Here is a 23,763-nt window from a genome sequence, read left to right on the forward strand (position 1 = left end):
GGCTGAGGAAAGAAGTTCAAGGTGAAAAGTAGACATGAAATAAAGTGTGAGATAAGAATATTCCAGAAAGACAAAGAGCATGCATGCCGTCCTTAGGGAGTCTGGAGGTGGGACAAAAAGACATAACGATTCTGGGAAGACATTGGAGATGAAGGCAGTGTGGAAGATGGAGGGTTTTGGAGAGATGTTCATTACTGCGGACTTCATCTTGAAGGTAATGGAAAACTGCTGTTGTACTGGGGAGGTCTGGAGTAGGGCAAGAGGGATGAGTTAGAAGGCTTTTCTTGAAAGGATGGTGGCTTGGAGAAGGAGAGTGGCAATAGGAGAGAAGCAGATGTGTCAGGAGTGTTTAAGAATTAGAACAGGACTTAATTGGATGTGGTTGTCAGAAAACTGCCAAAGATGACGCCCTAACATCTGACTTCCACTGGATAGAATGGTTGCAATTTACTCAACTAGAAGGTGCTGGGGGTGGAAGAGACTAGCAAAGACTGAAACAGAACCTTCACCCCTGAAGTCTAAACTAGTTTGACAAAATTCTGATGTCTATGCTTCCTAATGCAAAGTTAAGCTGGCAGAATTGGCAGAATAAGTCCTGAGAGCGAGTGAGTGGCTTTCAGAATTCCTTATAAGATAAATGATCTCTTGACAGCTGGAATTTGAAAAGAAATACATAATTCCAACCATTTAAATAAACAATGAGATAAGCAAAGCTTACCATCATGTTACCAACTAGAGTGTTGTCCAGACATATAGCAGCTGCCTCTTTCTGCATCAGTTCTAACTAGAATCCAGAGCTACACACCTTAGCTCAGTTATGGTAGCACAGTAAGCCACTTGCTTCTCAGAACTTGCCAACAGTGTTATTCTCCAAGCTGGAGTTAGTTTTTATCTTGTTAGTAAGGAGTTTTAAATATATTTTTTTTTCAAATATTTTTATAATATTTACTGTATTAGCCTATTTTCACACTGCTGTAAAGAACTCCCCAAGACTGGGTAGTTTACAAAGGAAAGAGATTTAATTGACTCACAGTTCAGCATGGCTGGGGAGGCCTCAGGAAACTTACAATCACGGCTTAAAGTGAAGAGGAAGCAAGACATCTTCTGCACAAGGTGGCCAGAAAGAGAAGTACTAAGCAAAGGGCCAAGAGCCCCTTATAAAACCATCAGATCTCGTGAGAACTCACTATCACTAGACCAGCATGGGGGAAACAGCCCCCATGATTCCATTACCTCCACCTGGTCTCTCCCTTGACACCTGGGGATTATAGGGATTATGGGGATTACAATTCAAGACAAGATTTGGATGGGGTCACAAAGTGTAACCATATCAAATTCTTTCTAAATAGACTATTTTATGATACCATTGTCTGAAGGGTTCTCCAATGATTGATTGGATACTTAGATTGGAACCTTATAACTACTGAACAGGCAGATCAGGAAGACCATGTGGAAAAGGCAGAGTTTGCAAAATTAAAATGCTTACAGGGTAAGGCAAGCTATATGATGACTAAAGTAGGCTAAATATAGAGGAGAGAAGCAATACAAGCACAATGTTAAATGGTGAATAACACACTGGCTCATAGTTGGTAACACATTAGGCAGTCACAGAGACTGTAGTATTATGGAGTAGGCACATCCTATCCGAAAGCAAAATAGCTGCTCAGCTGATTATGACCATAAAGGAATATGCGACTTAAGTTGTCAGCTGTTTTCACTTTATCTTCAATTGTATGTGAGTCTTCTGATTTGTACATGTTATTAATTAAGTCAACTTTTAAAGAATGTGTAAACCAAATTAAAAAAGTCTATCATAGGCTGTCAATGTGCAATAGTGATAGGAAAAAAAAGCAAGTTTGCCAATATTTCTCAGTCACATCTTAGCTGAAAGAAGTGATCCCTTCTGCCATGAATATCTTTAATGTCTGACGTTCTCATTTCCAAAGGAACCACCTTTGCCCACATGCCCCTGCCAGGAGGAGACACTGGAGAAACTAAAACTGAAATATATTATTTTTGCAAGACACAAGGCTGAAAAATACCTGTGGCATTGCCAATCTTTGTAGATGAATTGTAAGTGAACCAAATCCATTTTCTAAATTATATTTCAGTGTTTGTTAGGCAACAGCACAAGACAAGACAAAATGGAAAATTCAGTCCCTGCCCAAGGGGCATGAAGCCTACACAAGGAAGACAAAACATTCCTGAAATAAAAACACCAGCTGGGAAGGAGGCATAATTAATGAAATAGCGCCAAGATTATTGTCTCGCTGCAATTACCATGTGTTTCTGATACTTCAAAAGAGACTGATGACTTGTGATGAAGGGGATAGACCAGGGACTCACACCCCCTGCATTCTGCATAGGATGGAAATGGAGTGTAAAGCTCTCATATGCTGCAGTGTCTCACTTCTGTCAACAAAATGCAGCAAGTAAAACTAACTGATTTGCAAAGCACTGTAATAGTCCTTAATGTTAGTCCTTGGACAATTACACAGTTGCCTTGACCTTTACAGAAAATTAATAGCATTAAATTGCTTTATGTCTTCCAGGTACACCCAAATTTATTTTCTAAATAATTTTGCTATTGTTGTCTGACTTTTTAAAGACTTTATAAAGGGCTAGGGATAATCGATGGGAAATATGTACCATAAATAATATCGTATGATCCCAATTTTTGATTTTACAAAATGTATGGAGGCAAAGAAAAAAAGACTGGGAAGAAATAAACCAACACGCACTGGCTAGCTCTGGGTAATCTCAGGTGATTGTTATTATAACAGCATCTCAGGTGATTGTTATTATAACAGCAAGCAGAAACTAACCATATTTTCTCAGTAATGCTCCCACAAATCCCTCTGTGACTTTATTGTGCCCTGCCCTTTAGTTCAAATTTCAAAGAGTTCCTGTAATTTTTTCTGGTTTATCTTAAATAACAAAGAAATGGTCTCTTTTTCCAAATAATAAAAAGTGCAGTCTAATCTAAGGATCACACCACTGTCAGGTGTAATATTAAAACTCCAAATTCTTATCCAATTTGTGTCACTTTTCCTGTAATGAGGAATAATGCTTGAGCCCACTTTAGACTGAAGATGCTACAGTGGAAAAAAGATAACATCTTGGCTTCTCTCTTTCTCACTTTGCATCCTCCACCATTTGCTAGCTGAAAGGTATGGCCTCTCCAGAGTTGGATGAGGGTAAAAAGGTGAACAGATGTAAAGGTGTAGGGACAATGTTCGTTGTTTTTGTTTGTTGGTTGGTTGGTTGGTTGGTTTTGGGTTTTTTTGTTTTGTTTAGTTTTTGACATGTCTATTGCGCAGGCTGGAGTGCAATGGCGTGTTCTCAGCTCATTGCAAACTCTGCCTCCCGGGTTCAAGCGATTCTCCTGCCTCAGCCTCCTGAGTAACTGGGATTTCAGGCACCCACCACCACGCCCAGCTAATGTTTGTATTTTTAGTAGAGATGGGGTTTCACCATGTTGGCCAGGCTGCTTTCAAACTCCTGACCTCATGAACTGCCTGTCTCGGCTTCCCAAAGGGGTGGGATTACAGGTGTGAGCCACTGCACCCGGCCATTTTGTTGTTGTTGTTGTTGTTGTTGTAGTTGTTGTATTTTTAGTAGTGGCGGGGTTTCATCATGTTGGCCAAGATGGTTTCGAACTCCTGACCTCAAGTGATCTGCCCACCTTGGCCTCCCAAAGTGTTAGGGTTACAGGCGTGACCCACCATGCCCAGTCAGGACAGTTTTCTTTGAATGAGTCATCTGTGATCTGGTGTTTACATTCTTTAGAAATGGCAGTCCAGAACTGACTGTTGGCTTTATAGAGATCTTCTGCAAAATCCTTTGAGAGTCATCTCTGCGCACCTCTAATGATAATTTCCTTTCACATCTTGGCAGCGTCTCCTCTGACACACATCGGATATCCTCTCAACACCTGAACTTGCAGCATTCCACATTCGCGTTGGGGTCACATTGCTTTTTCACATAGTATTCTGGACAGGGTCTATTTTAATATAATTCCAGACCATTCCTTTCAATGGGACCTACATCTGTTCCACAAGAAACATACACCTTTGTTCCACCTTCAAAGAAAGCACAGCTCGCTCTCAGAAACTCAAGTCCGTTTCTCATTTTAGGGTTTCTCCTGGAAAAAAAACAGACCCCAGTTCTGAGTTCACCAAACACCAGGGAACAAATGTGAATCCCTCCGAGTAGATGTTCTCAAACCCCTTATCTCATTTGGCTGAGGTGAGAAAGAAGCAATTCTTGTATACTCTCAACATGGAAGACCACCCAAGGTTATTTGTGTCAAATAACTCCTTCATTTCTTAGTGCATCCTGCATACAGGGTCCACATGGTACTTTAGAATATGAGGTACATGAAACCTACTGTATTATTTGTAGCCTTTGCCGTTTCTGCTGAAACTCAAAGATATAATAAAAAGAGTACCGTTTTAACATGCTCCTGCATTATTCACTCCTGTAGGTTTTTCTCTTTTTTCTCATTTTTCTACATTCACATGAATTATTTGATTATTAAAGGAAAAATGAGTGGTTTTTTTCTATGAGTATTCAGTGCTAATATTGTGGAAAGAAATTGGCAACAGTTGTATGTAGATTATTAGTTCAACAAAATGTTTAAACATTATTTCTTAACTAAGTCAATCACAGGAAAAGTTCCTTGAAATTTGTAGTTATAAAAATATGTACAAGCCTTTCTTAGAATTTTGCCACATGTATAAACAGAACAAAGCAACCCTATTCACATGTCTTTATGCCCACATCATGCCACTTCTCTCCTCTCTCCCTTATATCTCTTGTATTAATAATTTAAAGAGTTGTGGTGATAAGATCACAGACTTAACTAAGGGAAGGCTACAAGGCTACCCAGAAAAGGTTTTCAAGAATAACACATCGTTGGGGAAATCACCATTATCTACAAGCTTAACCACAGCTCTTCACTCTAGAAATTCAACTTGATGAGGGCAGCCAGAATGTATCAGACTCAGGGTAGCCAAACAAAATTACCTAAGAGTGATATATAAGATATATATGTAGTGGATACAAATCTTAGATCACAAACCTAGTTGTTCAAGAAATATTACTTGTTATGCTTCCTATTTGAATTTAGCTTCGATTTTATGACTTCACACTGCTAAGTGGAGAAATTTAATATTGTTCATTTCATGGTAATCTGTTGATTTTAGGTTTTCTTAATCGAGTCACAGGTGAAGGTGAGATAGTTTACATAATTCTGGGGAAAGACAATCTGGTCTTCTGCTTTCCTTGATGAAACACTCACTCCCCCCACTCCCTTGGGAGGGGGAAGCCTTTCTTACCTCTTCCTCCCCAAACTCCCACTCACCTCCCCAAACACTCACACATTGTCATCAATAGAGATTGGCAGCTACTCCAACTGAATCACTCTGAAAAATAGCCTACATCCAATCTATTTAAGAAAGAAAAATATAAACAAATAAATCGAAGGGGCAAGAAGGCAGAGAAGAAAAAGCAGGCTGAGTGTGACAAAAAGTTGAAAATTTGTTCCATTGCCTACAATTTCAAATGCCATTGATTAACTACTTTGCCATTTTACAGCCTCAGAGACATCGATGTGGATTTAGGGGCTAGTACCAAGAAAGAGCTCACAATCCCCCAAAAAGACAGTGTAGTGTTAGCTATGAGCAACTCATCTTTAAAAAAACCTGGGTCTGGTAGAGGATTATTTAATAAATCATAGCCCTGTGCACTAAATGGTGCTTCTGTGGCCTGCAGAAGTTAATTTTTTTTTTTTTTTCCAAAAGCTTAATAGGTATTCGTTGTATAGCTACTCTGATGGGATCTGGCCCAGAACAATGTTGGACCCAATTCTTCAATAGCACATATTTATTACGATCCTACAATAGAAAATACCAACTCAGAGCCGAGACTGAGTGTGTTGATGGCTGAGCTCCCAGAGAGCATAAATAGCCACAGGGTGGACGGTAGTAAGTGCCCAAGAGAAGAAAATATGGAGTGTTATGGGAGCTGAGAGGCAGGTATAGAGTGTTTCAGAGAAGGGAATTTGGGATGGCCTTCTAGAGGTTTGAGCTAAAACCTAAATGACAGGGATATGGAGGCATACAAGTAAAGAAGGCTGATCCAAGGGACTGGCATAAGCAAAGGCAAAGAGCAGTAAAGGAAGGGATTGCGGCCTGAAGGAAAAATAAGGTTGGAAAGGTAAGTTGGGGCACAAAGAGGGTCTTGAAAATCCACCGAAGTTATTTGGAGGATATTTTGTCTCTGTTTTTCTTACTTTTCTGTACTAGGGGAGTACTTGTGATTATTGAGCAAAGGAATGCAAATATCAGAGCTGTGCTTTAGAAAACAATGGCAAGAAGACTGTAAAATGGATTAGGGGAGGAAATGGAGACAGTGAGAAACAAGCCTACTGAAATAGTCCTAGTGACATCTGCAGACAGTCTGGCCTGGGAATATGTCACCCTTCGCCTTTAATGTTCCTGGCATCCACCACTGCAAGTGCTAAACAAGATGAGGTTAAGTGATTGTCCAGAAAGGACAACATTGATTCCTAAAGGTAAATCTTAAACTGGAAGCAAAAGTTAAGGTCATCTGACAGGTGAGAAGTTAGGGTCATGAATGATTGAAAGGGTCTTGGAACTTTCTACTCACTAGCGTTTTCAATCCCTCTCTCTCTCTCTCTAAAACAGGCAGAATAATTTAACAGGTACTCTTTCTTTCCTTGCTATCCCACCTACCTGCTCCAGCCTCAGAATATATGCAACAAAGCACAACTTTCATTTACATTTGTTAAGGCACTGAATTGTGTTTTTTTCTAGACATAGAAAATGTTATGGGCTTACTAAAAGTAATTCAATTAATAACTTGGAAAACTCTGAATATCATTTGTAATTCTATCCCCAGAGATAATCACATTTAATTTGTATAAGCTTTTTCAGATATAGGAGGATATATGAAATATATGTTTCTACACTGGTAGATTTATAGACTGAGTAATCTATATTGCTAGGTAAACTTTTTATTTGAAGTGATCATACAATCCATTCATTACCTGAAATAAATTCCTGTGCTCTTTCGTTGTCTTAAAATGCTGTCACTGTTGTTTTCACATCTCTCAAAGTCATCTCAAGATTAAAATCTACACTGAAATTAAAGAACTCTGTTTAGCTATCTCTTGGACCACATTACTGTCCTTACTTTAATTAGGTATCATATGTATATAGGACATTTGCTGCAAGGGAGCTGGCAGTCCTCATCAAACTCCAGGAAGTAAATAGGAGCTACTTTTCATCTCAGTGCTCAAATTCATACGTGGAGGCATCCAGCAGTTCATAATGAGCCCAAGGTCACCCGGTACCTGAAAAGCAGTCCTGAAAATCAAAGCCAGGATTTTGCAACCTGAAACTTTTCCCTAAGGATGGAAATCTCTTCACGGAATGTTCAATCTCATAGTTCTGAATCCTTAGAGATAATTTAGTTCAACATCTTGGCTTTGCAAACATAGAAACAAAGGTACTGACAGGTTTCATGACTTTTATGGGTCATAGGGATGCTTAATGACTGATCTTTCCATTGTTTTAAAACTAAACAGTATACAGAATTTTCTGAATACTGAGGGTCAGTGGCAGTATTAAGGGAGATATTTTCAAAATTTGTTTAAAAAGTTAATTAAAAACAAAACCTTTGGAATCAAAAATTAGAGTTCATTAAAAATGAAGAAAAGATAGCCTATTTTTGACCCGATGAAAGTGATTTAAAACTGAATTTCATTTTATAAACTCGGGGTCTATTAATTCAATAAGTCTTTAAACTAAGTTATTAAGTCAATACATGTTTTATGGTTTTTAATTAACTTTACTTTTTAAACATTGCATCCAGCTTTGCTACACATTTAAAACAGATTCTGTCGATGTTTAATATGATTCTTTTTTTTTAAGTGTGTGGGGCCAGGAATTGTGTGTGTAGGTGTTTGAAAGGTAAAAATACTAACAACGTTAATAATTAAAATATTAACATTGGAGGATGGGCTTTCAGATTATTTTTATCTACCTTTTTGTTATGTGCTTCTTACTTGGCCACTTTTTAACAATAAGCATATATTTCTTACATATCAAAAAATATTTTGCCAATGAATTGATGATTTTCTCAGTCTTTGTGGGAAAATAACTATTTATTGTATTTGAAAAGCAATGTGCTATTTGCTTATTGAGGTAGATGCTGTGTTTGGCTTGCATATTTAATATTTATTCAAGACTTCTTCTAGCACATCTTCCTTTACTGTGGTGTTTGGAAAACACAAAATTACAGTTTTAGACTCCTTTGCAGCTAGGGTTCAAGATGAGACTTTGGTTTTGCCCGTTAGACACATTCCTGTGAGGCTATAGAATTTGGAAGTGAGTTGAATGGGGAGGGAGGCAGGGTATGTGTCACAGATGGTGGCAGATCACAGCAGAAATGGGGTGGTTCTGGAGTCATCAGCCTCCTGAGTCTGTGACTGCTTGTGGCAGTGGTGACAACTACCCTGATCACAGCAGAGACCATATGATTCTGTGGCTGGAAGTTGTTTCTGGAAATTCCATCTACCACCTGCTTCTCTGGTGTTTCCAATGATACTACAAATCATCTGATACATAGTAATAAGTAAATTCTGCTTAAAACTAGCTATGACAGTTCCGTTGCTTGCAATTGAGCACTAACCCATGGAGTTGTGTTCAAAGTGTTTTTCTATGCTTTCCTTCTAGTGCTCAAGCTCTACATTTCATTTTTCTCCTTTTGTAATCCCAATAATGCCTGCCTGTTGTTTTTTTAAAAAACAAGAAGTACAATAGTGGCACATTAATAAGTAAAAATACATCCTCATGCTCCCTACCCCTCATCCTAGACCCCAGAGGAATCCACGGTTAATAGTTTGTTGTTTCATATCTTTCCAGATATTTTTATGCCTATAGAAAGTACAAACACACAGAGATTTTCTTCATTTTTACAAAAATGACATGATGTTATGGAAACATAAATCTTGCAAACTGATTTTTTTCCATATTTGTATATGCTGAGCTACCTGGTTCTTTTTAACTACTATATATTATTCAATAGGGTCAAGAACTAAAATATATTTCAACATTCCCCCATTGATGAGCATGTTAATGTTTATAAACAAACTACTACATATTATTCAATAGGTGGAAGAACTAAAATTTGCTTCAACATTCTCCCATGGATGAGCACGTTAATGTTTATAAACAATGTTGCAATAGTCATTCTTTATCAATATATCCTTGTTCATAGCTTTAAATATTTCTTGAGATAGATTCTAACATCTAATACAAAAAAAAACCCTAAAAGCTAGCCAATCATATTTAACAGTTTTTAAAGAATAATGTCGGTTTTGCTTATTACTGTTTCATCAGTGCTCAAAACATCATCTGCTATGTAGAAGGCACTAAATAAATATGTGTGAAGTGAATTCCAAATGAATGATCAAAAACAGACTAGGAGATGCATTAATGCAATTAACCACGTGAATGGATTAAAGAAGAAACAATAAATACACATACAACCATCGTGATGAATGTCCCCACCAATCAGGTAAAACTCCACATCTATTTCTGATTTTTAAGAAAATCTATTCATCAAGAAATAGAAGAAATAACATTAACCTGATAAAAAGAACTTATCAGAAACCAACAGCAAAACATATTTGCAAATATTCATAAAAGAATGAGTTTTTCTTTTTCTATCCATTTACAAATATTAATATTTATAAATATTCATAAAAGGTACAACTTCCAAGGTCTCAGTTATGAATAAAAATAAACTCACAAGCCTGAGATAGGAGAGAAGGCAAAAATATTAAAGTAAGGTATGAAATATTAAATGACCTATTGACTCCCACAAAGAAATGCAAAGCAGGCCTAATCAAAAAGCAAAATCATCAGCCACAGAGGTGCATTGAGTTAACTCTGAATAAGTTCATCATATTTGGGGCAGGCCTGGTGGTCCAATTTTAATATCCGGAAAACTACTGGTTCAGACAAGGAAAGGCTCTCAGGCACCAACGACTGGGCTACAGCTGTTCTACTTCTTCTCCAGAACTCCAAGCCTCATCTACAGAATCAAAGCCTATTCACCTCTTTCCCCGATCTTCTGCTGTATCCATTCTAAATGCTTCTCATGCCCTAACTGTGGCCATTTGTAGGATATGAACAGGCCAAGAACAAGCCTCTTTTCCACTTCAGGAAATTATCTGATAGAAAGTCAAATAACAGAAAACAATCAATTGTCCCATAATTTAGGATATTTCATAACCATGTAAAAACATACCAGCTTTATATGTGCTTATATGGGGGGGAACACCCTAAAATGTGTTTAGTGGAAAAGGGTCATATATATGTACCTTTTTATCTTTCTGACTTTATTGAAATATAATTTACATATGTCATAAGTTTACCCATTTAAAGTGTATAATTCCCTAATTTTAAGTATATTTATAAAGTTGTACACACATCACTATAATCTCATTATAGAATGTTTCATTTTCCCAAAAAGAAGTCCTGTACCCATTAGCAGTCATGCACCATTCTCGCTACCACCAGCTCCTGGTAACCACTAAACTACTTTCTGTTTCTAGATTTGCCCATTCTGAACATCTGATCTTAACGGAATCATACAATATGTGGTCTTTTGTGATTGACTTCTTTCACTTAGCATGTTTTCAAAGTTCAACCATGTTATAGTCTATGTACAACTTTTGTGTAGTCACTTTTAAAAATTATTTTAGAAACTGGATCTCACTCTGTCACCCAGGCTAGAGTGCAGCGGCGCAATTACAACTCAGAGCAGCCTCAAACTCCTGGGCTCAAGCGATACTCCCTCTTCAGCCTTCTGAGTAGCTAAGGCTACAGGTGCACACCACCATGCCTGGCTAAATTTTTATGTTTTGTAGAGATGGGATATCACTATATTGCCCAGGCTGGCTTGAACTCCTGACCTCAAATGATCTTCTCACTTCAACCTCCCAAAGTGCTAGGGTTACAGGCATGAGCCACTGCACCCAGCCTAAACATATATTTTTATTTTTCTTGAGTATTTATCTAGGATTTGCAAATCAAATGGTAACTCTGTGTTTACCATTTAGAGAAATCATCAGACTCTTTTCCAAAGGGGCTGCCTTTTACATGACTACCAGCAATGCATGAAGATTCCACTTTCTCCACATCCTTGACAGTGCTTGTTATTTTTCCATCTTCTTTATTATAGCCTTCCTAGTGATGTGATGTGGCATCTCATTTTGGTTTTCATTTGCAGTTTCCTAATGGCTAATTATGTTGAGTATCTTTTCATGTGCATATTAGTCATTTTTATATCTTTTTTGGAGAAATTATTCAGATCCTTTGCCCATTTTTCAATTGAGTTGTTTGTCTTTTATTATTGAGTTTTAAGAGTTATTCATATATTTTGATACAAATCCCTAATCAGATATATAATTTGCAAATATTCTCTCCCATTCTATAGGTTGTCTTTTCACTATTTGATGATGTCCTTTGAAGCACGGAAGTTTTTAATTTTGAAATACAACGTATCAATCTTTTTTTATAACTTGTACTTTTGGTGTTGTGTCTAAGAAACTGTTGCCTAACCCAACATTTTTGTGCACATTTTCTAAAGCACATAAATACATATATAAGCATAAATGCTTTTTCTCTAAACGCTCACAGAAATGTTAATAGTTGGTAACTTTGTGAGGAGAGACAAAGGGAAAAGAAAGAGAATTTTACTTTTCACTTTGTTCTTGTATATGGTTTGAATTATTTTACCACATACATGTCTCACTTCTCTTTTAAGGATTTGTTTTTAAATCCAGATTGAGTACCAATAAATAGTAACTGACTGCTGTTGGCATTCTAGGGAGTCTGATAAATGATAACACTTTTTTCTGCCTGAACTCAGAACCAACTGAGATCAGATGCTGGTATCAGAGAGGTAGAAGCCATTTCTGATAAAGTCATACTGAAGGAAATGGCTGAGTGAACAGCCAAATGGAATTGTTAAAACACCCTAATCTTGTCCCCTCCTGGTTTATACCTTGGAACAGTCGACCCCCCAAAAAAGCTTGAGTCTGAACACACACACACCTCCTGAGGATAAGTGCTGCACATGGTTCAGGAGAATGGAGGATAGCAACAAGAGACAGGATTCTCCATGCCTAAGAACTATCAGTATCTGGCTTTACCCAATAGAGATTTGTGAATAAATAATTTTCACCCACCAACCAACAAGCTTATTCAACCTCCATGACAAGAACAGTTGAGGCAAGAGGCTTAAAACATTTAAGAAAAAAATCCCTCTTCATGGACTACAGAGAGTTAGGGAAAGAAGCATTTCCCCGTAACAATTATGAATATTTAATTAAAATAGATAGAAGTTTGTACCTAGATATTGTGTATATCCCTATATCTTATTCCTGGAGATCCATTATAAAATTCCCATGTACATGCAAGTAATTCATAATAAAACAACACACTGAGGCCTAAACCACCTTGGAAACTCCAAGTCTTCTGGACAGCTTACCAGATGAACCACATACCTTTCAGTAAGGGCCCATAGATCCCTGTGAAGGAAATTTTGGTGAAAAAGCTCAATATTTCAGGATATAGGATTTACACTGAAAAAGCAGAAAAACATAAATAGAATGTTTCATTTCTAAAGCACCAGAATGGAGCCGGGAGGTGGAAGTCTTTCTAATCCAAGAAAAAAAGTCAACAGAACAGTTACCAACCATTCCCTGATTATCACTCCATCAGCCACTGGATGAGGCCAGAGCTTTCCAGCCACCGCGCCATAGTTCCTGGTGTCCTGAGAGATAGATGCTCTCAGCCCTCAGGGAGGCTGGGCAGTTCAGGGTTATTAGAGTCCACAGGTTGTTCACCTTCACCCAGATCAGTCTTTTTCATTTCCCTGATGTGTCACTTAAACATTAAGATTTTCAGTATTTTCCTGGCATGAACAAGATTGGAAAGCCCTGTAACACTGATCTAGTGAAGACTAAGGTAAGGTCAGGGAATTAGAAACCTCACAGTTTAGTGAGGGTGACAGAGATGTAAAGAACTATAGTTACCAAAATTCAATCCAATAAGTGCTAAAATATAAGTAAGCACAGAGGAGAGCCTCATCGAAAGCACCGTAATAATTGTTTCTCATTGTTCAGTAATTACTACACATGAAGTCCTGTGGCAAGCAGTTGTACAAACAGTATTTCTATTGTGCATAAGAATCCTCACAGGTAGGTTCTGCCACAGTTCCCTTTTCCAGATGAGAAGATCAAGACACAGAAAGGTTAAGTAACTTGGTTTCATAGCTGGTAACCAGAGGAAGCAGGATTTGAAACTTGCTCTTTGAACCTGTATCCCATGCCTGTAAGCACTGATCATAAACAAGTTCAATCACTCAGTCATGGTCAAAAAACAGTATTTAAATATGGCGCCAAATGATGTATCTCAAATGTCTTCTCACCTGACTCTTGGGATATTTAAGTTCATCCATACTTGGAAACAGCAGGTTGAATGAATAATAGTACCTTTTAAGGGCCTAAACAATCCGTTAAAAACTAGAAGTATCACATACATTTAAGGGTAAAGCTCCAACTTTGGTAGCAGCTGAGCAGAGACTCACGTTTTTATGAGGACAAGGGAGATACTAAGTCCCATTTTGGGGTCCTTAGCATAATATTTAGCATGGAATAGTTCAACAATATCTGTTGTATAAACGGTTGATTGAATAAACAAATAAACACACGAAATAACAAATTAAAATGATGCCAGACACAAAATGGCAACAATCACAGAGAGGAGCAAGAACATCTCACAATGCAGAACAAAAATGAGTACAGTCTTAATTATCTCCAATGATAGAAAACAAAAGTTTTATGAAAATTGTAGTTCACAATATAGATACTGAGCTTATCCTACTGTTTGAATTCTAGAATATTACTGTTTAAAGAAACATAGGAAATATCTAGCTTGACCGAATTTTGAAAGCATCCTTTGTGATCTAACAGGACAGCAGTAGGCTTCCATGCAAACACATTCAGTGGTGAAAAACTGCTTATGACCAACTTAAATTGTTTACTGTACAAAAAGTCTTCCCTATCTTGACCTATTTCTTCTTTCTGTTCCTGATTCTACTACTGGAAACCACATAAAATGACCTAATCCTTCTAGCTCCTGGTGGTCCATGAAACATTTGAAGGCATTTATTATGTTTTCTTGTCCCCATTTTAGGAGTACGATTTTCCTAGCACACTGACTATTTCTATTCATTTCATATGACAGGTACATGTGTGTTTCAACAGGATGATGATTTGATTAATAGAATGTAACTATGGTCATGAATAGTGGCTGGAGAAGTCCTTTAACAGCACAGAGAGAGAAAGTCCTAAAGACGAAACTATGGGCACCCTCATGGGTGCTTCCCAGGTCTTCAAAGTTTGCCATGAGAATAACAGATGAAATATCACCTACCCCTCTCCCTAGAGGTTCAACCAGGCACGTAAGTTTGCTTTTGGATTGTCTTGGGGCAACTTTTATACCCTCATGGCCTCCTCTCCTACCTGCCTAAAGTCTCTGATTATGTACTCAACAGTTCTAAAGAAAGTACACTACATGGCCCTAAGTATTTATGTGAAACTGACTAAGGAAAAAGTTGAGTTTCCAGGTGTATCCCACAGCAAGCCTAGAATTCAGGCTAGGCTCTTTCATTTCTACATACTCAGATATTTTTTGCAATTTTTCTGACATGATAATTTATTTCTTCTAGTCTTGCTTCATTTTTCCAGTACCCAATTTTCCATTCCAGGATAATGAAGGGCCTAAAACACCATAGGCTAAGTCAAGCACTGTTGAGGAAAAATCAATCCAGATTCAAAATATGAAAAGAAGACTTCGCGATGTATAAGAGCTACCGTATAGTCAGAAAGGAGCACTGAAGGAAGGGACCACACTACTCTACCTCTATAACATCAGTATGGCAAGCTTTGGTTGATACATGAGTATAATTCAAAACTCTTCATGATTTGCCACGTGGTCAACTGGGAAGGGCAATGACATGATACTAATTTAAGGAAAATGAGATCTCAAGACATTCAAGAGGGAAGGAAGAGATAGAATGTGTTTTTACAATTTAGCTAACTACACAAAGGCTACATGAAATGATAATGATAACATACATTGAAGAGAGATCTCATGATTGATGCAAGAAGACATTTAGGATCTATAAAGGGTTGCAGTGTTTGTTTAGGACAAGAAGATATTCCGGATCTGTAAAGAGATCTCAATGTCTGTCCAGGAGAATAAAATATTAAAGATCTCTGTTAGTTGGGATTGTTATTTTTCTGAAAATGTGGCATGACATTTTGTGGCCTGTGAAGCCTGCTTCCTTCTTTAGTAGAGAATAGGCTATGAGTCTCATTTCTAAAGGGCAACTTGTCCCTTCACCTCTCTCTAGAGGAGACGGCTTCTTCTGCTCACTACATTTGGAGCTGTTTATCATGGCTCACCCTCCCACTCACACATTCTTCAGCCACAAGAGACTTTTAATGTTTTAATGTGAGCAGGGAGTAGTTTCAAACTGTCATTACTGAATTAAGGCCACATTAAAGGAAAAAAAACTTTCTGTATATTTATCTGGCTGTTTAAATTGAAATTATGTTAAGGAATTACTTTTCTGTTTTAAGAGTCATTTTTCGTCCTTTAGTAATGAAATATAATTGTACAAATCAATGCTAATTTATGACAATTAAACAATAAAATATTGATGAAATAAAAATCCCTTGACTTCAGTAATGAGAACAGGCATTTAAATCAATTCTCTACTCTGGCACCAAAGCAATCTTTCCAAAACACTAACCAGTTTGTATTTCTTGCTTAAAACACTTCACTAGTGACTTTTAGTGATATTTACCGCCTCCTCCCATTTAATACTCTGCTCAGTGTCTGATTGTCATCATCCTGGCCAACTGAAGGGGGCATGTAAAAGTCAATATTCTCACAATTGGGCATTTCTTAGAGGTGGCTCTATAGAATCCACAAAACCCATCTACTCTACTGGACAACTACAAGGCACTTAGTTTGAATAGCAGACTTTTTCTCCCAGTGATTGACAGATGAACAATGTTAAATGTTCATCATCCCTGTTCTGCTTTGGCTTATTTGAAATATAAATATGTTGTGCTTTGTATCTAACCATCACCCACACTTTGGCTTCTGAATCTTCCTTATAATTATACTATATTATGTTCAACGGTAATCCACCATCAGAAGTGGCAAGAGATCACTCCTTGCCATGAATTATGCTGGGAAAGGAAACTTGTTGATTATCCAAATCATCATGATGACCTTCTGAAGCTACGTTGTAACCCCTCTAATACATGTGGTATTTTGAGTAAGAGAGGATTGTTCAGACCTCTGACTCATACCCTAGGGATTTCTTTTTTGTGGTTGTTGTTCTAGGACTTTTACTTTTAGTAAAGCAGCTTTATTGAGGCATGATGGACAAATAATAAACTGCACATATTTAACTGTATAAATTGATTAGTTTGGTGTGTGTATACACACATAAAATCATCACTGAAATCAAGATAATGAATATATCCATCACTCCTGAAAGTTTCCTAGTGGTCTTTTGAAATCCTTTTCTCCCATCCCTCCTGAGCCCCCCATCCCTAACCATCTTGGAGGCTGGCTACCACAGCTGGGCCAGACCAAGCACAGCAATAAAATAGCATGGTGTATTTGGGGAACTACAAGTAGCTTAGTATTGTGAAAGCATGAAATGAGAGATCCAAGTGATGGAAGATGAGCAATAAACAGAAGCCAACTAAGAAGAGCATATTTAATCTTGCTAATGAGTTTGCTGTGCTTGGTCTGGCCCAATTGTGGTAAGCAGTCTCCAAGCTAGCCCCCAGTGATCCAAAATCCTGGTACTGACACTCTAGTGGAGTGTTACAGGGGTGATATCTCCTTCCACGTTGTATCAACGTTCGTCTGAGTGACCAAGAAAATACAGCATAAATGATGGTTTGTCACCTCCAAGATAAGTTATAAAAGGCACTGCAGTTTATATCTTCTTGTCTCTCTCTTTCTCTGTCTTTCTTTTTCTAACACTCATTCTGGAGTAAACCAGTGTCATTTCATAACCAGCCTTATGGGGAAACCAACTAGTAAGGAACTGAGGTTGCTGACCAACAGCTAGCAAGAAACTGAGACCTCTCAACAACCACGTGAGTGAGGTTGGGAGTCGATCCTCTCACCCCAGTTAAAACTTCAGAAGACAGCTTGACTAGAACCTGTTGAGAGACCTTGAGCCAGAACCACCCAGCAAAGCCATTCCTGGATTCCCAAGTCTCAGAGACTGACTGAGATAATAAATGTTTGTTGTTTTAAACATGCTAAGTTGTGGGGTAATTTGTTATAAAGCAATAAATAAGTAATACATCAACTTACTGCAGAACATTGAGAGTTAGACATAGCCTACATCTGATATGTCTGTGGCCTTGGGGGAGCCTCACTTTGACCTAATGGCTACTTCTAGGGTGGCATCTCAGAGTCTGCAAAATATCCAATATGCTTTTTAGATGATGGGAGAAAAGCAGGAAGGACGTGGGGTGGCCACAGGAGCAGTTATAAACTCAATCTGGACTCTCTAGGTCTCTATAAAGGAACTAGGTAATGGAAGAATATACCTTTGATCCAGAATAAATTAGCTGAAGCTGGTTGGAAGCATGACATGGAAACCTTAACAGGGGTCTTTCTTACATATCTATCCCAAGCGAACAGACTAATGGCTAAAATGTGATTCACACGTTAATTAGACACTTGTTATCAAACAATTTGCCAAAAATCTATACCATTAGATCCTTTGCTGTAGATAAGGGATAAGGCATTGTCTCCAAAAGACCCCCCTTGAAATCCACTTAGGAGAGGAGCAGGAGACCAGTGGGTATTATATAGAGAGGTTTTCAAAATCCTGATGCCTAGAAAATGCCCTTGATTTATTATATAGCTTGACATTTTATAATAGCTACCCAAACACTCAGAACAGGTGAGCTTCGAAATGTCTTCTTCAGAAGGAGAAAAGCCAGGGGACCAGTTCTCTGGGACACAGCCTGCTGGAGCTGGGGTTCAGGTCATAGCATATCTCAGCAGTAAAATGGCTACAAGATGAAAGAAGAATGATAGAGCCTCAGGTTTTAAACTACTACACAATTAGTAGTTTAGCACAGATATTTTAGCACTTGGCCTATATTGGTGAACAACATCTTTAGGGTGAGAAGCAGGCAGCAGTGTTTTTAAAAATTCTCTGGATGGTTCCAATGCATAACCAAGTTGTCAAACCCCTGAGCTGTGAGATATGAGTCACCGAAGAAGAACAGTAAGAGGGGGAGGAGAAAAGAAACAAACCATTGAATTCGGCAAATTTGTCCTGTCCCTTTCATGAGGATAGCGTACTGTTCTAGCTGCCACTGTTTACTTGACAACATAAACTCATCAAACTATCTCAGTATTGTATTCCTCATTTTTCACACCACCCAGCCTGCTGTTGACTATAAATGTTAAATAATAACAATGGTGTGCTGTCAGTTACTTCCTTAGAGCTGTCATTACTGTAGAGCTAGCTATCAGGGGAGAGGTTTTGTTCCGTAAGTTCCAATTATTTGCATGTCACAGTTGCTGGTCAAATCAGAGTTTACCCCAGACTCTAAGACAGTGATAGAATAAATGGGGTGTCATCAGAAGCAGTTCCTGGAGGGCTACCCACTCTATTATTCTTCTCATAGCCATGAGAATCCACTAGCTTTCCAAAAAACCTGGTTCTCTCTCTTCCCTCATCTTGCACCCATCCTATTGCTGAGATATGCTGTGGCCTGAACCCCAAATCTAGCCGACTGTCTCCCAGAGAACTGGTCCTCTGGCTTTTCTCGCTCTTAACAAGACATTTCAGAGATCACCTGTTCTGAATGTTTTGGGTAGCTGTTATAAAAGGAACACTGTGAAGTATGGAAGATCTGGGAAATCCTCCAGGTATTGATAAGGAAAAAAACAATTAAGAATCAAAGCCTTAAGAAAATTACATTTTCAATGTCATACAAAATGACCTTTAATTGTGAGGAGTTAAGAATTATTCCACGTCCAGGCTCTCATGTGTCTATCAAGAATCTTTACATTACAAAATCCAAGCTCCTGCTTTGTTTTAATAATGTCTTTAGGCTTCCATGGGGAATTTCTTCAATACTCAAAGATGTTAATAGGAGAACAAGAAAAGTATTTGAAGGACTTCCTGACCCACAATTATTCTTTGGGAAAGTTGAATTTTTCTAACATATGAAAGAATATTTGTGCCTCATCTTCTCAGAGATAACTCATTGTAGCCACAATTTTATCAGCACAAGACTATCGTGCATTTTAGAACTGTGAACAATAGTTCTCTCTGTTGGAGGGGGTGTCCCAAGACAACTTAATGAGAAAATAAAGGCAAGACAAATGCAATTCTCCTATGAATGCAAACAGCTAATTTAACAAATTACACAGCAGATTTTTTTAAATGCAGAAAATGCAAACAAGATTCTGGTTCTTCATTTACGTGTTTTTTGTTTTGGATTTTGGGTTTTTTTTTTTTTTGCACACACATACAAAAAGGCTCAAGGTTTGCAATTTCTTTTCTCTAATCCCAAGATCAAGGAAGTGCAAGGATGTAATTTCTTTCCTTAATAAAAACAACTTTCACCATAGTAATACCACATATTGTTACACAGAGCCAGTTGAGAAGAGGCAACGGTGTATTACAAAGCAGTGTTAATATTTTTGGGTCGTTTTGTGTGCTTGAGATTTCTTATTATAATAATTTTAACTGGGGCTATGCAATTATTGTTCACTAATAAAGAACTGTTTTATAGAAGGATTATTTGTTCATTACCCGGTTTGGGGTAGTTTTTATTGCTACTTTATACAATTGTATAGAACTGTGGCACGTAAAAAGCACCATGACATATGCAAAGCTGCTCATTGCAAAAATGCTTATAACTGCAATTAACTGCAGAAACACTAGATGTTCATAAAAAAACATGTTTTAAATAAATTATAACTATTCAATGAAATATTAGGCAACTATTAAAACAGTGAGGTGGTTTATGAAACTCTTCTTCACAGATATAGTTATATTAAAGTAGAAAGATGCAGTTTAGTATATTTAATATATGATCATTTGTCAGACAAAAGGACAGGTATTTGTAAGTTGTATATGCATAGACTGATTTTAAAAAGGAGCAACTGTGAAAACAGAATTGAGAGAGTAAGAATCGGGCACGGGAAGGAGAATTTTTACTTATTGCCTTTTTGTGTTATGTTATATGTCATCTGTAGTTTTGTCTAAAATACTTCAACATAGCCTGGGCAACATAGTGAAAACTCATATCTAACAAAAATACAAAAATAATAATAATAATAATAATAATAATAATAACTGGGCATGGTGGTGTGCACCTGTAGTCCCATCTACTTGGGAGGCTGAGGTGGGAGGATCGCTTGAGCCTGGGAGGCAGAGATTGCAGCGAGTGAGATCACACCACTGCACTCCAGCCTAGACAGCAGAAGGAGACTCTGTCTCAAAAAAAATAATAAAATAAAATAAAATAATACTTCAACATAGGTAGGGTGGTATATATGTACACATTCAATATTTTTAACTTATTTCTGTACTCTTCAAACATTAGTTAATGTTTGAAGTGCTGTAATTAGGAATATGCCACTAAATAATTATTAATAATAATTAACATTTAAAAGTGGTGATAAAAAGTATACATTCCAGAAATGGGCTAACATAATCACATCATCAATCTTGCTTTCTGAGCTCTAACAGAGGTCAAATTGGTTAAAAATAGATTTTATTAATCTATTCAAGTATTTAACAAATATTTATTGAGAAACTATATAATTAGTAGTTTAGCACAGGCATTTTAGCACTTGGCCTATATTGGTGAACAGAATACAAATTCTTACTCTTGTAGTGCTCTAATATAATTTTTAAAGGTTTTTCTATATGGATGAAATTAGAAGGTATGAGTTTTATTTCTAGCCATGATGAATTAGTGACTTCCACCCAAACAAAACCAATTGGAAAATTTAACATAATATTAAATAAGAGTTTACAGAGACTAAAACACAGGAAGTCCAGGACAGTAAACCCTATGAAAAAGTAAACAAACAAGGTGAGTCCTACCATTGCCCTGGTCTGCTTCATAGAAGTAATTTCTGGGCTGTAGCACAGAAATGGAGAAAACCTAAGCAAACCACAGTGGGCTTGCTGACAGGAAGAGAGGATGTTCAGAGTACATGGAGGAAGCTGAAAGAGTAGAATACTGGAGAGGACATGCTAAACAAAGGTATTCTCTTGAGTAGGAAAACTACAGGGCAACTGTAAGCTGAGTAAGTTTTTTAAAATTGTACTTTAAATTCCAGGATACAAGTGCAGAACGTGCAGGTTTGTTACACAGATATATGTGTGCCATGGTGGTTTGCTGCACCAATTAACCTGTCATCTAGGTTTCAAGCCCCTTATGCATCAGCTATTTGTTCTAATGCTCTCCCTCCCCTCACCCACCACCCAGCTGAGTAATTTTCAATGCTCACATGGGACTGGGAGATATCCAAGTTCCAATTAACCAAAGTGAAGACTTTATTGAAGCACTAGGCCATTGAATAGAGACCCCAAAAGGGTCTTGCCCTAGCAATAGGACTAACTAGAGCTACAGTAAGGATTACTCAAGATCCACACTAAAAAAGATTCAGAACAAGCCTCAAAACTACAGCCTTATCTCAACTGACTGATAAAATAAAATTCCACATTTAAAAAAAAAGACAGCAAAATATTGATTCTTGAAAATGTCTAGCATCCAATCGAAAATTATAAAGACGTGTAAAGAAGTAGCAAAATGTGGTTTGTAACCAACAAAAACTAAATAAAAGGAAAAAGTCACGGTAGAATACAGTTGACCCTTGAATAACATGAATCCAAACTACACAAGTCCACTTATAAATGGATTTTCTTCTGCTTTTGCCAGCCCTGAGACAGCAAGACCAATGCTTCCTCTTCTTCCTCCTTCTCAGCCTACTTGATGTGAAGATAATGAAGATGAAAACTTCTATGATGATCCACTTCCACGTAATGAGGAATAAATATTTTTATTTTCCTTATGATTTTCTTAGTAAAATTTTTTCTCTACTTTACTTAATTGTAAGAATACAGTATAATACATATAACATACAAAATATGTGTTAATCAATTGGTAAGGCTTCCAGTCAGCAGTGGGCTATTAGTAGTTAAGTGTTTATCGAGTCAAAAGTTATACACATATTTTCAACTGTACAGAGACATCAATACCCCTAAACCCTATGTTGTTCAAGGGTCAACTATAGCAAGGAAAACATGAACAAAACGAAGAAAGACATGAAAACTATTTTTAAAAAGACATGAAACTTATTGAAATGAATATTATATGTCAGAAATGACAAACTTACTATATGTATTTAACATCAAATTAGACACTATAATAACTTAAAGATACAGTGAAAGAAACCTTGCAAACTGAATCACAGAAAGGAAAAAAAAATCCTGAACAAAATGGGCAAGCATTTACTTATAGGACAATTTTAAGAATTCCGAGATCTATGAGATAAAAATACTTAAATTCAAGAATCAAAAAGGGTGGAGGAAGAGGAATTGAATAACCTAATATTTTTAAATTTAGTGAGAACTGTAAGCCCACAGAGGCTCAATATGCTCAACCAATCCCAAGCACAAACATCATAGTCAAATTGCTGAAAACCAGTGATAAGAAGATAACCTTAAAAGCAACCAGAGTAAAAAGACATTACTTAAAGAAAAGCAAAAGGAGAATTACACTGTTTTCTAGTTAGAACTAATTCAAGTAAAAACGAACAAACAAAAAATAGGATGACATATATAAAGTGATGAAGAAAAACTATCAATTTGTTATCCAGTGAAAATATACTTTAAAAAGAAGTGAAAGTAAAGGCTTTTTCAGATAAACAAAAACAGACTTGTCATTAGCAGACTTGTACACAATAAATGTTATATAAGGTTTTTTCTGATTCCAGTAAAAGGGTACCCCATGAATACTTAAATCTCCACAAAGGAATAAAGACAGTTGGATAAGGCTAATACGTGGATAATATATTACTTATATTTTTGAATTTTCTAATTTGTTAAAAAATAATTATAAGATAATACATTGTGGGATTCATAAGACATGAAGAAATATAATGATAAAAACAATAGCAAAAAGGGCAGGAGGGAGAAATGAAGGTACCCTTTTTTAAACTTTTAATTTCAGGGTTACATGTGCAATTTGTTATATACGTAAACTCATGTCATGGGGTTTCTTGTACAGATTATTTCATCACCTAGGTATTCAGCCTAGAACCTATTAGTTACGCTCTCATCATTTAGCTCCCACTTTTATGTGAGAACATGCAGTATTTGGGTTTCTGTTCCTGCATTAGTTAGCTAAGAATTATACCCTCCAGCTCCATCTAAGTTCCAGAGAAGGACATGATAGCATTCTTTTTATGACTCCATAGTATTCCATGGTGTATATGTACCACACTTTCTTTATCCAATCTGCCATTGATTGGCATTTAGGTTGATTCATGTCTTTGCTATTGTGAGTAGCAC

At 37.1% G+C, this 23,763-nt stretch overlaps 1 pseudogene; it reads left to right on the forward strand.

Moving 5' to 3' along the window:
- Positions 1-13,019: 13,019 nt before the first annotated feature.
- The window catches only part of LOC101002633, a 48,662-nt pseudogene continuing 37,918 nt past the window's right edge, over positions 13,020-23,763 (forward strand).

The sequence above is a fragment of the Papio anubis genome, chromosome 10, assembly GCF_008728515.1.
Source record: "Papio anubis isolate 15944 chromosome 10, Panubis1.0, whole genome shotgun sequence".
NCBI lineage: Eukaryota > Metazoa > Chordata > Mammalia > Primates > Cercopithecidae > Papio > Papio anubis.